Consider the following 15,127-nt stretch of genomic DNA (forward strand, 5'->3'; position numbering starts at 1 on the left):
TGGACCCAAAATATTGATGTTTTGTTCCCCGAGCCACTTAGTTATCACTTTTGCCTTATGGTAAGGTGCTCCATCATGCTGGAAAAGGCATTGTCCGTCACCAAACTGTTCCTGAATGGTTGGGAGAAGTTGCTCTCGGAGGATGTGTTGGTACCATTCTTTATTCATGGCTGTGTTCTTAGGCAAAATTGTGAGTGAGCCCACACCCTTGGCTGAGAAGTAACCCCACACATGAATGGTCTCAGGATGCTTTACTGTTGGCATGACACAGGACAGATGGTATCGCTCACCTTGTCTTCTCCGGACAAGCTTTTTTCCGGATGCCCCAAACAATCAGAAAGTTGATTCATCAGAGAAAATGACTTTTCCCCAGTCCTCAGCAGACCAATCCCTGTACCTTTTGCAGAATATCAGTCTGTCCCTGATGTTTTTCCTGGAGAAAAGTGGCTTCTTTACTGACCTTCTTGACACCAGGCTATCCTACAAAAGTCTTCACCTCACTTTGCGTGCAGATGCAATCACACCTGCCTGCTGCCATTCCTGAGCAAGCTCTGTACTGGTGGTGCCCCGATCCCGCAGCTGAATAAACTTTAGGAGACGGTCCTGGCACTTGCTGGACTTTCTTGGGCGCCCTGAAGCATTCTTCACAACAATTGAACCGCTCTCCTTGAAGATCTTGATGATCCGATAAATGGTTGATTTAGGTGCAAACTTACTGGCAGCAATATCCTTGCCTGTGAAGCCCTTTTTGTGCAAAGCAATGATGACGGCACATGTATCCTTGCTGGTAACTATGGTTGACAGAGGAAGAACAAATATTCCAAGCACCACCCTCCTTTTGAAGCTTCCAGTCTGTTATTCAAACTCAATCAGCGTGACAGAGTGATCACTAGCCTTGTCCATGTCAACACACATGTCAACACCTGTGTTAACGAATCACTGACATAATGTCAGCTTGTCCTTTTGTGGCAGGGCTGAAATGCAGTGGAAATATTTTGGGGGGATTCAGTTCATTTACATGGCAAAGAGGGACTTTGCAATTCATCTGATCACTCTTCATAACATTCTGGAGTATATGCAAATTTCCATCATACAAACTGAGGCAGCAGACTTTGAAAATTAATATTTGTGTCATTCTCAAAACTTTTGGCCACGACTATACACACCACATCTGTGAGAGAGCTTTAATAAAGAGTGCCCAGTACATTCTATATAATTTATTTGATGTCTTTATCTACTTAAAACAATTTCCCACCTAAATGTTCCTTTATTTATTCAGGATTGTTGAAAGAATATATTTTCAGATTTAGGAATCATCCATTGAGATAATCAATACATTTTAAACACATTTTTATGAATCCAGGTATTTATGAACATCTTACTGACATTTATTGTTAAATGTTTTATAAATGGTGAGCCGAATAGCTTAAATAATTTATTAAAGCACAGTCCTGAAACTTCCCAGACACTTCCCAGAAATGGTGTGTTGGTTTGGAGAAGCTCCAAGCTCCAAGCTCTTCTGTTATGTCTAGTTTACATACAGGTAGGACTGGCTGTGACTGGTAACCTGCTTTACTGTAATTCAATGTGATCGTAGGCCATTTCAAAGAAAGTGTGGTTAGGAGTACTGGGGATTCTACTATCCAATGGGGGAAAATCCAGCTGAGGTTGTTTCACACCTCAAGAAAACATTCTCTAGCAGTCTTGTCAAAGTGAAGAATCTTCCTTAAAATCACACTTCAGTCAACCTGAGGAGCACCTTGGGTTTATCATCTCCAAGAAGATACATAGATTCATGGAAGTATTGTAATTGTTACTGCAAACTGTTGGTACACTTAGTCTTAATATGTAGCATGAAGATAACCATTAGGAAGGATTAACAGCAGGTTTAAAGTTAGTTCTGATAAAAAAGTCATGCTTTATAGATTTTAGAATCGTCCAGCAGTTACCAAGTCAGAACAGTAGGCTAAGTTATGAGGGAGAAAGAGACAAAATTATTAGGGTGAGGTACATGGGTTACTAACAGCTTATTACACAACATACACTTAGAATTACTTTCTTAGATACAGTAGACATATTTCCCTGGCATATTACATAATTTATGCAGCAGCATACAAGACATTTTTGGACTCACAGTTATACTATGCTCACTTGAACAGGAATGTGCCGCGGCGGTCCTTCTTGTGGGCAAATTTTGCCATCAAACTTTGTCATCAAGGTCTGACATTCTCTGGATTTATGGTGCTTTCAAAACAACTAGGAACTCTAGAAAGAGGCCCGAGTTCCCGTTTTGGAATTCCGAGTTGTATGACCGTTCAAAACGTATTTTCCCAGTTGTTTTGAACGTGGCAGATGTCATGCTGGCTTGACAGCATGGCCAACGTATTCAACCTTTTCTGGCCCATGCTGTTGCATGTGAATGTTTATCATTTTAAGCTGGGAAAAGCTTTAAACTCAGACTTGGACCACACACCCTCTCCACCGAATGGCAGACAGGCAGGGGAAGCAAAATAGGGATTGCTTTTCAACGATTGTAGTTAGTAAATGATTCCTTCCAAAGCACTCATTGTTGAATTTGCGATTTCCAACTTGTTGTGTAATGTTTATGTTAATTGGCCGATGAGCACTGATATGTTTATCCATGATTTCTCTTCATATGACAAGGATGGAAAAGGATTTGCCAGTAGATTGTCAACGTGATTCACGATGATGACTGCTTGTCTAGCTTGCTAGCTAAGATTTTGAATGTATGACGTTGACATGATCAGTCCAATCAAAGCTACGGTAGCTGTAATGTGATTTGACGTAATTTTATCTGTGACCAATGACCTTGAGTCTTTTGGATGGGGACTTCTAATGTAAATCTATGGCAGCACGCAAGGGATCTTAAACTTTCAAGCTCTCCATGTAGATTTTGTGGTGATGTAGTGTCCCCATTGAGTTACATTACACTGACACAATCACGGCAATAGTAGAGAAGATTATCAACCCTTACCCTATGTATTTTCCACTGGCTGCCCCTCCACGACAGAAAGCACTGAGATTTTTGGAGATGCCTCAAGAAAGCATAAAATATAATATTTTTTTATATTTTATTTTTTACATTTATGCAAACTGATATGTGACACGAAGTAAAAATTCCCTGTCTTAGGTCACTAAGGATCAACACTTTATTTTAAGAATGTGAACTGTCAGAATAATAAATGAGAGAATAATTTAATTCAGCTTTAATTTCTTTCATCACATTTCCAGTTTGTCAGAAGTTTACATACACTTAATTAGTATTTGGTAGCATTGCCTTTAAATTGTTTAACTTGGGTCCAATGTTTCCCACAATAAGTTGGGTGAATTTTGGGCCATTCCTCCTGACAGACCTGGTGTAACTGAGTCAGGTTTGTAGCCCTCCTTGCTTGCACACGCGTTTTCAGATCTGCCCACAAATTTTCTTAAGGTCAGGGCTTTGTGATGGCCACTTCAATACCTTGACCTTGTTGTCCTTAAGCCATTTTGCCACAACACAAGAATGCTTGGGGTCATTGTCCATTTGGAAGACCCATTTGTGACCAAGCTTTAACTTCCTGACCGATGTCATGAGATGTTGCTTCAATATATCCACATAATTTTCCTCCCTCATGATGCTATCTATTTTGTGAAGTGCACCAGTCCCTCCTGCAGCAAAGCACCCCCACAACATGATGCTGCTACCCCCGTGCTTCACGGTTGGAATGGTGTTCTTCGGGTTGCAAGCCTCCCCCTTTTTCCTCCAAACATAACGATGGTTATTATGGCCAAACAGTTCTATTTTTGTTTCATCAGACTAGAGGACATTTCTCCAAAAAGTATGATCTTTGTCCCCATGCAAACCGTAGTCTGGCTTTTATATGGTGGTTTTGGATTAGTGGCATCTTCCTCGCTGAGCTGCTTTTCAGGTTATGTCGATATAGGACTAATTTTACTGTGGATATAGATACTTGTGTACCTGTTTCCTCCAGCATCTTCACAAGGTCCTTTGCTGTTGTTCTGGGATTGATTTGCACTTTTCGCACCAAAGTACGTTCATCTCTAGGAGACAGAATGCGCCTCCTTCCTGAGCCGTATGACGGCTGCATGGTCCCATGGTGTTTATACATTGTTTGTACAGATGAACGTGGTGCCTTCAGGCATTTGGAAATTACTCCCAATGATGAACCAGACACGTGGAGGTCTGCAAAAAAAATGTCAGTTTAATAAATGTGCAAACATTCCTAAAAACCTGTTTTTGCTTTGTCGTTATGGGGTATGTGGCAAAATGTGGCAAAAGTCAAGGGGTCTGAATACTTTCTGAATGCACTATATGTCATGAGGTCCACCTGGCTACCACAACACAATGTCTTCAGTAAGGTTTGTGGTCCTCACGGAGAAGCAACTCCACCATGGGGCTCATGTTGTGTCTCAATTGTCCTGGCTCTTTAAGTAGCCCCCACCATTTAGCTCTGCCTGGAGGCCCTCTAAAGCCTTATTCACACTGTGATAATTCAGGATTGTGGCAATGAGGCCCTTTATCTACTTCCCCAGAAATGTTTATGTGTCCAGTATGAAGGAAGTTAGAGGTAGTTTCACAAGCCAATGCTAACTCACATTAGTACAATGACTGGAAGTCTATGGGTATCTCCTAGCATAGATTCCCTACACTATTTATTGTATCTTTTCTCACATAAACTGAAATTAAGCAAACAGTGTCGAATTTAGCAACCAAGAACTGACAGAGCGATTTCCACTAGATAACATAGACACAAAGTCAGATTAGCTTTCCCATTTTGAAGACAGATGCCGCTCCGGCAGGGGAAAACAAAAAGCGAATATCACAGCCAATTACAACGCTGGTGGGTAAGTACAGTTATACTGTGAAACACTATCATTATACTATTACATCAGATATATTATTGACATTTTCTTGAATTACAATACAAAAAAAATCCTATGTGTAGCACCTTTTACCAGTGATAACTGGAGAATTAACTTTAAAGCTAGAATCCTTAATTGAAACAGTCCCCCTAACTGAGGGATGGGCCTGGAGAAATGTAAGCGCTCATATTCATGGACACAGTTATCGATGCAAGCACTGACCATCCATGATATCAACATTTGAGTTTTAGCCATGTTTTGAGGCTATATACAGTGTTTGTTTATATTTACATTGTTTACATACATTGGAGTAAAACAAGCTTGTATTTTGGTTCTGATGGTGTACAACAGTTGAACTAAGCTCATGAGGGATTCCTATAAGATATATCCTACATCCTATAAGAGTCAATGGGTATACAGTATATCATTAATTTATGACTATATCATTAATGTAGGCTAAAAATGTGTTAGTTGTTGCTGCCGGTTAGTACTCTGTATGATCATGGAGTAAATTGGCCATGCACTATTAAAGAGAGAGCGTGCAGAGCTGTGGCCCTGCATGAGTAACCTGCTAAAAAAGGTCAACTGTGTCAACTGTGTCAACCCCAGGAGTGGAATTTTCGAGGGTGTTTAGTGGTGTGTGTGGTTGACTTCTGAGTAAAGTGTTGACGAGGGTTCAGTCAGGTAGGTGACATTTAGAGTTTTTTAAATTGTATTTTGTACTGCCTTGATGTTCTTCTCTGTTACGTTCTTTTGTGAGTCGATTTATGTTGTTTTGCATTTCATGTTTTAATCCCTTCTGTTGCGTATGAAAGTAGTGTAGTGGAGGTATATGACTTGTTAATTATGTAGTACAATAGAGAAATCATGCACAAAGTAGCCTACACAATCACAAAGCATGTCAAATATAGTTGAGTTTCAGTGAAATATCATTTGCAGGCAGCAAGAGCATTCAGCTCTTAACTGGTTGTTGCATGGAGCAGCTCACAGAAGAATCACATCGGTATCCGGTAGGTAGGAAATACGTTTCTAAGTATTATATCTACCAGTAAATGCTAACTAAGGCAACATGGGGTATGCAAATCAGGCATTGAACAAGTTTTGTCCTTAGTCTTGGTTAGTAGGTTATTTGCGATGTGCAATCCATTCACCATGCACTGTTTGCATTAACATTTCTAAAGGGTTTCCCCAAAAAACTTTCCAATTAAATGTTGACTGCAATGTAGGTCTACCTGACAGAATGATATAATGCTGAGTTGTGTCAATGGGGAGGTCATTTGTTTTTCTGAAATGAATTAAAGGGAAACTACACCCACACAAAAATATTTTAGATTTTTCCCCAGACTTCAATAATGGTGTCCTGATGTGGTTAAAGCATTGTAATGGACTTTTTTATTTTTAAAACGTGTGATTTTGAGAGTGAAAATCTGAAAAATATATAGGAAAACATATGATTTTTTCACACAGGGCGCCTTTCCTTCACAGGACCCACTTCTCCTGGCACCACTGAATAGGGCCGATGGAAAGACAGCAGTCGATTCACTCGAACATAATAAGCCAGTAGGTCCCAATCATAACAATACAAAAACACAACCATTAGGTTAAGTGTACAACCATTAGGCCAATCTAAATGTACAACTATTACTTCCCATTGCAAAAAACATTTCACATTTAGCACACAAAGTAACTGGAGATTTTAAGTTTAAATGCAACAATGTTTCACAAACATACACTACATGACCAAAAGTATGTGGACACCTGCTCATCGAACATCAAAATCCAAAATCATGGGCATTAATGAGGAGTTGTTCCCGCTTTTGCTGCTATAACAGCCTATATGTTTCTGGGAAGGCTTTGTTGGAACATTGCTGCAGGGACTTGATTCCATTAAGCCAAAAGAGCATTAGTGAGGTCTGGTGCTGATGTTGGGCGATTAGGCCTGGCTCGCAGTCAGCGTTCCAATTCATCCTAAAGGTGTTCGACGGGGTTGAGGTCAGGGCTCTGTACAGGCCAGTCAAGTTCTTCCACACCGATCTCAAAAAAACATTTCTGTATGGACCTCGCTTTGTGCATGGGGGCATTGTCATGATGAAAGTTGAAAGCACAGACATTTCTAGAATGCCATTGTATGCTGTCACATTAAGATTTCTCTTCAGTGGAACTAAGGGGCCTACCCAAATCATGAAAAATAGTCCCAGACCACTATTCCTCCTCCACCAAACTTTACAGCTGGCACTATGCATTGGGGCAGGTAGCGTTCGTCTGTTGGACTGCCAGATGGGGAAGCGTGATTCATCACTCCAGAGAACACGTTTCACTGCTCCAGAGTTCAATGGTGGGGAACTTTACACCACTCCAGCCGACTCTTGACATTGCGCATTGTGATCTTAGTCTTTTGTGCAGCTGCTCAGCCATGAAAATCCATTTCATGAAGCTTCTGACAAACATTTATTGTGCTAACGTTGCTTCCAGTGGAAGTTTGGAACTCTGTAGTGAGTGTTGCAACGAAGGACAGATTATTTTACACACTACGCGCTTCAGCACCCGTTCTACTGGATTTACCACCACCTTCAAGAAAAGTCACTTTGAATATGTCAAGATAAGATTATATTCTGCGCCATTACAGCAATGGCTATAACTCATCTAGATTTGCTTATATTTAAAATATTATGTTTCATTATGTTGTGGTTGGAATTCGTTCAAATGATAACAAATGATAATTCATCAAAATTTAACCAAATAAATCTTATGGCCTGGCAGTTAAATCCCAAAATTGTTCAATTTGTCATTACAGACACTGGGATTGGCACCACAAACTGTGTAGGTAATAACGATTACAAGGTCATTACCATCAGAAGGTAAAAAATGTTAGAAATAGAGTCGGCATAGGCCTATATTTATGGATTAAGGAATCAAATGTATTATTTCTTAATTTTGTAGTACCAAATCCTATAGACAAATCGTTTTAAAAAACATTGTTTTTTCCCAGCTTTAAACTAAAATGAAAGGTTTTATGATGAGATGGTAATGACATCATGCAGAAGGTGTTTTGGGAAATTGAGTTAAATTGTCACGCCTACTCCCGCTCTGGCTCTCGATGTTGCTGGTTTACTAAACACCGGTCCTGGCAATCCATCATTACGCACACCTGGCAACCATCATTACGCGCATCTGCGTCCCATCATTATGCACACCTGGACTTCATCACTAACTTGATTACTCCCTCTTTGCCTAGCACTCTGTAGCCTCACTCATCAGGCAGTATTGGTTCTGTTTTCTTGTCCAGACGCTACTCTTGTTTTCCATCTCTCCATGTTCTTTATTATTAAACTCACCTACTGCAACTGCTTCCTGACTCCCTGCATCTCCGTTACATAAATCCATGTCTTGTCAAATAAAATGTCCACAGCCAATAGCATTTTATGGTTCCTGAAAGAATTTGAAAATTATTTTTGTAAAATTAGTAAATGCCAAAAGTGCCAGTAAATGCAAATGCATATACAAACCTTTTTTCCCCCTCATACTTTTTACCCCCTTTCTCCCCAATTATTGGGATATCGAATTGGTAGTTACGCTCTTTTCCCATCGCTGCAACTCCCGTACTGACTCAGGAGAAGCCGCACTGCTTCGTGACACACTGCTTGCTTAACCCGGAAGCCAGTCGCACCAACGTTTCAGAGGAAACACTGTACAGCTGGTGACCATGGTCAGCGTGCATGCGCCCGGCTGCCACAAGTAGTAGCTAGAGCGCGATGGGACAAGGACATCCCAGCTGGCCAAACCCTCCCCTAACCCGGACGATACTGGGCCAATTGGGAGCCGCCTCATGGGTCTCCCGGTCGCAGCCAGCTGCATAACAGCCTGGGATCAAACCCAGATCTGTAGTGAAGCCTCTAGCACAGCGATGCAGTGCCTTAAACTGCTGTGCCACTAGGGAGATCCCATATACAAACTTAATTTGAGTCGTATTTGATCTATTGCTGGTTTCACACATTTAAGTTGACCTATTCCCTTGAGATCAGCAAGGCTAAAATCAAACAAATGAGAGATGACAATAAGAGAAAGTTGGTCGTTGCATAGTTCCCCCCACCCACCTGAGTATTAACTGCTGTGTGTTTGTGTTTGAGCGAGAGTCCATGTGCACCTATGGTTGAGTGACTGCACGATAGGTTCCAAGAAGTGCATTCACATGATGTTTCTGTGAATCTTTGAGGTAGAAGCCACTTCCTAGCTCTAGGACAGAAGTAGGGCAGGGCCCCTAAAAGGCGGGGGTATCCTACATCTTCTGACTCACTCCTGTATCTCTGTTCGGTTAGGACTGGGGATTCTCAAATCAAATGGGGGAAAATCCAGGTGAGGTTTTACACCTCAAGAAAACAACCCCCAGCATTGTCTTGTCAACCTAGAGTTTAAATTAAAATCACACTTCAGCGAACCTGAAACCCCTCAGTGTGAAACAAAGTGAAGAGGAGCATCTTGGGTTTATCATCTCTAAGAAGGTAAATGTATTCATATAGGTAGGTACTGCAATTGTTACTTCAAACTATTGGTACACTTGGGCTTATTATGTATGTGGCCATTAGGAAGGAATAACAATAGGTTTCAAGTTAGTTCTGATAATAGAGCAAAATGTTATCCAGAATGGTCCAGCAGCTATGTCATGAGGCCCACCTTGCTACCACAACATTCTGACTATGGTAAGGGTTGTGATCCCTACAATGAAGCTATATACAGGGAGTACTGGTATCAGATCAATGTGCCGGAGTAATTGAGCTAGATATTAACATGAAGGCAGGGTAAAGTGACTAGACATCAGGATAGAGAATAATAAGAGTAAAATAATGAACAGAGTAGCAGGAGCATATAATGAGTGTAAAAGTGTGTGTGTATGTGTGTTTGTGTTGTTGTCGGTATGCGTGTGTGTGTAACATATGTGTCCATATGTAATGTATGTGAATGTGTGTGTATATCCTGGTGCCCCAACAGGTGGCCCACTGGCCGAATTTAGCCCATGGATTAATTGTTTTATATATATATAAATACATATATATATATGTATATATATATGTATATATATATATATATATATATATGTATACATATATATATATACACACAGTTGAAGTCGGAAGTTTACATACACCTGAGCCAAATACATTTAAACTCAGTTTTTCGCAATTCCTGACATTTAATCCTAGTAGAAATTCCCTGTCTTAGGTCAGTTAGGATCCCACTTAATTTTAAGAATGTGAAACGTCAGAATAATAGTTGAGAGAATTATTTATTTCAGCTTTTATTTCTTTCATCACATTCCCAGTGGGTCAGAAGTTTACATACACTCAATTTGTATTCGGTAGCATTGCCTTTAAATTGTTTAACTTGGGTCCAACGTTTTGGGTAGCCTTCCACAAGCTTCCCACAATAAGTTGGGTGAATATTAGCCCATTCCTCCTGACAGAGCTGGTGTAACTGAGTCAGGTTTGTAGGCCTCCTTGCTCGCACACACTTTTTATGTTCTGCCCACACATTTTCTATAGGATTGAGGATCGACAGGATTGGCTTTGTGATGGCCACTCCAATACCTTGACTTTGTTGTCCTTAAGCCATTTTGCCACAACTTTGGAAGTATGTTTGGGGTTATTGTCCGTTGGAAGACCCACCTATTGAGATGTTGCTTCAATATATCCACATCATTTTCCCTTTCTCATGATGCCATCTATTTTGAGATGTGCACCAGTCCCTCCTGAAACACAACACCCCCACAACATGATTCTGCCACCCCCGTGCTTCGCGGTGGGAACCACACATGCGGAGATCATCCGTTCACCTACTCTGTGTCTCACAAAGACATGGCTGTTTGAACCAAAACTCATCAGACCAAAGGACAGATTTCCACTGGACTAATGTCCATTGCCCATGTTTCTTGGCCCAAGCAAGTCTCTTCTTATTATTGGTGTCCTTTAGTAGTGGTTTCTTTGCAGCAATTCGACCATGAATGCCTGATTCATGCAGTGTCATCTGAACAGTTGATGCTGAGATGTGTCTTTTACGTGAACTCTGTGGAGCAATTATTTGGGCTGTAATTTCTGAGGCTGGTAAATCTAATGAACTTATCCTCTGCATCTGGGATAACTCTGAGGCTTCCTTCCCTGTGGCGGTCCTTCCCTGTGGCGGAGAGCCAGTTTCATCATAGTGCTTGATGGTTTTTGCGACTGCACTTTAAGAAACTTTCAAAGTTCTTGAAATGTTCAGGATTGACTGACATTCATGTCTTAAAGTAATGATGGACTGTCATTTCTCTTTGCTTATTTGAGCTGTTCTTGCCAAAATATGGACTTGGTCTTTTACCAAATAGGGCTATCTTCTGTATACCACCCTTGCGTTGTCACAACACAACTGATTGGCTCAAACGCATTAAGAAGGAAAGAGATTCTACAAATAAATTAACTTTTAACAAGGGACACCTGTTAATTGAAATGCATTCCAGGTGACTACCTCATTAAGTTGGTTGAGAGAATGCCAAGAGTGTGCAAAGCTGTCATCAAGGCAAAGGGTGGTGACTTTGAAGAATCTCAAATATAAAATATATTTTGATTTGTTTAACACTTTTTTGGTTACTACATGATTCCATGTGTTATTTCATAATTTTGATGTCTTCACTATTGTTTCTACAATATAGAACATAGTAAAAAATAAATAAAAAGCCTTGAATGAGTAGGTGTGTCCAAATTTTGACTGGTACTGTATATAAATTGTTGTACATAATAGACTGTATGAACAACAGCAAATCAGCTCCAAGTGATTTTAATTTTGGAAATCTGTTCCCAAATATTCCCTTGCATAATAAATATGTGATTGTATACAAATGATTGTTTTAGTCAAATACCACATCTGTTTGGAATTCTTGCGTTCAAATCTAGTTGATGATGCCTGGTGTATTAAATGTGTATGCATAGTCTTGTGAGGCCGTGTCTAGACTCGACAGTTAATGCAGTTTTTGTATTCTGATCATGGAGTTCTGGGCATGGAATTCCGAACACGTCATGTGTCTACAGCTGCATTTAAATGTGTCCACCATGTCCACATATTTTCCAGATTCCCTTTTCCCACAAATGCCAGTATGCATTCTGCAAACGGTGGATTCAGAAAAATTGTTATATTAACAGAACAACAACTTGATGGCAGTAGCTACCGTTGAAGTGGGAAGTTTACATACACCTTAGCCAAATACATTTAAACTCAGTTGTTCACTATTCCTGACATTTAATCCTAGTAAAAATTACCTGTTTTAGGTCAGTTAGGATCACCAATTTATTTTAAGAATGTGACATGTCAGAATAATAATAGAGATAATGATTTATTTCAGCTTTTATTTCTTTCATTTAATTCTTTCATTACCAGTGGGTCAGAAGTTTACATACACTCAACTAGTATTTGGTAGCATTGCCTTTAAATTGTTTAATATGATGGTATGGCTGCCGGGTGCCAGGGGTTCCTGCTCTAGTTGGAGCTCTACCTGGCGACCGTCCACCCAACTCCCTCGGGATACGAGAGTGTGTCCGCCCTCATCTCCTGTCTGTCGGGGAAAGTGCTTGAGTGGGCCAACGCTGAATGGGGAGGTATAGACGCAGCGTCGCTACGCCATGAGGATTTCCTCCGTCGCTTTCGGGCGGTCTTCGATCATCCACCTGAGGGGATAGCGGTGGGGAAACGCTTGTTCCATCTCAGACAGGGGATGAGGAGCGCACAGGAATTCGCACTGGACTTCAGGACCCTGGCTGCCAGCACGGGATGGAATGAGAGGGCCCTGATCGACCATTACCGTTCTATTCTACGTGGGGACGTTCGTCGGGAGCTGGCCTGCAGGGACACCACCCTTACCCTTGACCAGCTGGTGGATTTATCCTTCCAGATGGATAACCTATTGGCCATCCCTGGACGTCCGGATTGGGGTCCGTCCATTCCATCTCCTAGCACCTCCGATCCTACACCTCTGGAGCTCGGAGGTTCTGCTCTAAGGGTGACCGGAAGGGGGGCTGTTTCTTGCACTACCTGTGGCTGCAGAGGACACACTGCTGGTCGGTGCTGGAGAGGTCCCCCAGGAAGTCGAGGCAGCAGGCCGGGCACTGGTGGATCATCCCAGGTGAGTATGCACCCAACTCACCCAGAGCTTTCTGTTGTGCACATGTGTATATCTATATAATTTCCTGAGTTTTCCCCGCATTCCCAGCATAAGGCGCTAGTAGATTCAGGCGCAGCTGGGAATTTTATTGACCGTTCGGTTGCTCTTAGTTTAGGGATCCCCATTGTCCCTTGATTTTCCCTTCACTGTACATTCCTTAGATAGTCGTCCTTTAGGGTCGGGCCTGATTAGGGAGGTCACTGCTCCATTATGTATGATAACGCAAGAGGGTCATAAGGAGAGAATTAGTCTCTTACTGATCGATTCTCCTGTGGTGTTGGGGCTTCCCTGGTTGGCTTATCGTGACCCCACTATTTTGTGGCAACAGAAGGCTCTCAAGGGATGGTCACGGAAGTGTTTAGGGAGGTGTATAGGTGTTTCCATAGGGGCAACAGCGGTGGAGAGTCCGAACCACGTCTCCACCATGTACATCCCTCCTGAATATGCCGATTGTAAAAAGAAGGCAACTCAACTACCACCCCATCGACGGGTGAATTGTGCAATAAATCTCCTGGTAGACGCAGCACTTCCCAGGAGTCACTAGTATCCTCTGTCACAGGAGGAAACGGCGGCGATGGAAACATATGTCACCGAATCTCTGGGACAGGGATACATTCGGCATTCCATTTCACCTACCTCCGAGTTGTTTTTTTGTGAAGAAGAAGGATGGAGGTTTACGCCCGTGTATTGACTATAGAGGTTTAACCTTTTTGGGATAGGGGGCAGCATTTCACTTTTGGATGAATAGCATGCCAAGAGTGAGCTGCCTCCTACTCTGTCCCAGATGCTAATATATGCATAGTATTGGATAGAGAACACTCTGAAATTTCTAAAACTGTTTGAATAATGTCTGTGAGTATAACAGAACTCAAACGGCAGGCAAAAACCAGAGAAGAAATCCAAACAGGAAGTGAAAAATCTACGGTTGGTCGATTTTCAACCCAGTCCCTATTGAATTCACGGTGAGATATGGGTGAAGTTGCACTTCCTAGGGCTTCCACTAGATGTCAACCGTCTTTAGAAACTGGTTTGAGGATTCTACTATAAAGGAGGGGCTCATGAGAGCTCTTTGAGTCAGTGGTCAACAGGGTGTCTCAGGCTTGTGACGCGCGCTCCCAACAGAGTTTGCTCTCGTTCCAGTGCTTTTCTTCAGACAATGAAATTCTCTGGTTGGAAACTTATTGATGATTTATGTTAAAAACATCCTAAAGATTGATTCCATACATCGTTTGGTTTGTTTCTACGACCTGTAACGGAACTTTTCAAGTTTTTGTCTGGACGAAGTGCTCGCGCCTCATGAAGATGGATTACTGGACTGAACACTCTAACAACAAGTGCCTAATGACTTTATGGAACTATATGGAACAAATCAGTAATTTATTGTTGAACTGGGATTCCTGGGAGTCCCTTCTGATGAAGATTACCAAATGTAAATTAATATTTATAGTGTTTTTTCTAACTTCTGTTGACTCCAAAATGGCGGATATTTCTTTGGCTGGTTTGGGCTCTGAGCGCCGATCTCAGATTATGCTTTTTCCGTAAAGTTTTTAAAAAATCTGACATAGCGGTTGCATTAACTTCTTGTTTCTACCCATCCCGGATCCGGGAGAATTGTCATCAACTGACACTAAGTAGCATAACGCAACGGACAAAAAATCTTACTAGAAAATATTCATATTCATGAAATCACAAATGAAATATATTCAAACACAGCTTAGCCTTTTGTCATCTCAGATTTTCTAAATATGCTTTACAGCCAAAGCAAGACAAGCATTTGTGTAAGTTTATTGATAGCCTAGCATAGCATTATGCCTTATGCACGACCCAGCCAAACCGCACTGCTTCTTGACACACTGCTTGCTTAGCCAGGAAGCCAGCCACACCAATTTGTTGGAGGAAACGCCGTACAGCTGGCGGCTGAAGTCAGCATGCATGTCCCCGGAGAAGTTGCGAGAGCACGATGGGACAAGGACATCCCAGCCGGCCAAACCCTCCCTTACCCCGGACGATTCTGGCGCAATTGTGCGCCGCCTCATGGGTCTCCCGGTCTCACAGCCCAGG

Source organism: Oncorhynchus gorbuscha, linkage group LG01 (genome assembly GCF_021184085.1).
Source record: "Oncorhynchus gorbuscha isolate QuinsamMale2020 ecotype Even-year linkage group LG01, OgorEven_v1.0, whole genome shotgun sequence".
NCBI classification, from domain to species: Eukaryota; Metazoa; Chordata; class Actinopteri; order Salmoniformes; family Salmonidae; genus Oncorhynchus; species Oncorhynchus gorbuscha.